Source organism: Acyrthosiphon pisum, chromosome A1 (assembly GCF_005508785.2).
Source record: "Acyrthosiphon pisum isolate AL4f chromosome A1, pea_aphid_22Mar2018_4r6ur, whole genome shotgun sequence".
Classification (NCBI taxonomy): Eukaryota; Metazoa; Arthropoda; class Insecta; order Hemiptera; family Aphididae; genus Acyrthosiphon; species Acyrthosiphon pisum.
Window position 1 is genome coordinate 169,539,037 of NC_042494.1, and position 1,270 is coordinate 169,540,306.

Genomic DNA, 1,270 nt, shown 5'->3' on the forward strand with positions numbered 1-1,270 from the left:
TGGATGTAGAAATCAGTTCTTGAATGTGCTGCACAAGTTCGTTCATAGAGTATGGATTTAAGATTGATCTTAAAGCACTCAAAGAGTTGCTTATGATAGTGAAAGAATCCGGATTGAGGAGGAGGCTATTTTCAGTGCTTCAAAGATGGCGTAAGTTTCTGCTGTGTAGATGTTGGTGCCTGGAGGGAGAGAAAATTTATAATTTTCATGACCTATGATTACCGCAAAACCCACTCCATTAGAATTTTGGATGCATCTGTGTATATGTGTGTACTGCTGGAATATTGTTGAGATAATATTTCCAAGAAGAGATTGCGGATGACAGAGCTGTCAGTGGAGTGTTTACAGTGGTTTATGAGTTGAGTGTTTATACTGTGGAGACCACAGCCAAGGGGGAGACGAAAGTTATAGTTTGCTCAAAGTTTGTATTTGAAGGCCAAGATTTCCATTGATCATTTTGAAATGTTCAAAGATTGAGTTCCTGTTATTGGGGGAGTTGGAGGTGAGAGGATTTTGGAGTATCTTGCTGGATATATGATCAGGCATGCTTTTGATTCTTGTTATGTATTTGAGTATCTGACTGTGACGTCTCAGTTCAAGGGGCAGTTCACCTGCATTACTTAAGATGCTATCTACCGGGCTAGTCCTAAAAGCTCCAGTTGCCAGACGTATACCGATTTTGTGAGCTTATAAATACCGAGGTATACATTTTTGATTTCTTATAGTTTTTTTTTTTGAAAAAATATCAATAAAAAATCTTCTTTTGGTCAAAAACCATGAAAATTTAATTCAAGGTTCCTTAAGGGATATCTGTATTATAAGAAAAACTACCTACTTTTCTTATTTTTTTTTTTTTTTATATAATTTTAGGTACACAGAAATACTATAGTTTGTATAAAAATATTAATTTTTTTTTTTTTTTTATTGTATAATTGTATTGAGAAATTTCTGTTTTTTTATGCTTTTGAGTTATTATATTTTATTACAGTTGCTGTTTAAATGAAAATACAGTATATATTTTCTAAAATGTATGAACTATTATTATGTGGACATCTACCTGTATAGTGTATGCACTATCTGTGATTATCTAATAGTCAAAGCAGTTTGCTACATTTAATGCAGTAAATACCTACCTAATAATAATATCCTCATACCTTATGATAGTTCTTATTTTCATAATTTATTATATTTAAATATAGAAAAATATACTTTTTATGTAGTCAATATGTAGTAATAATTGCATAAGAAATTTAAGAAAGTACAATAGATC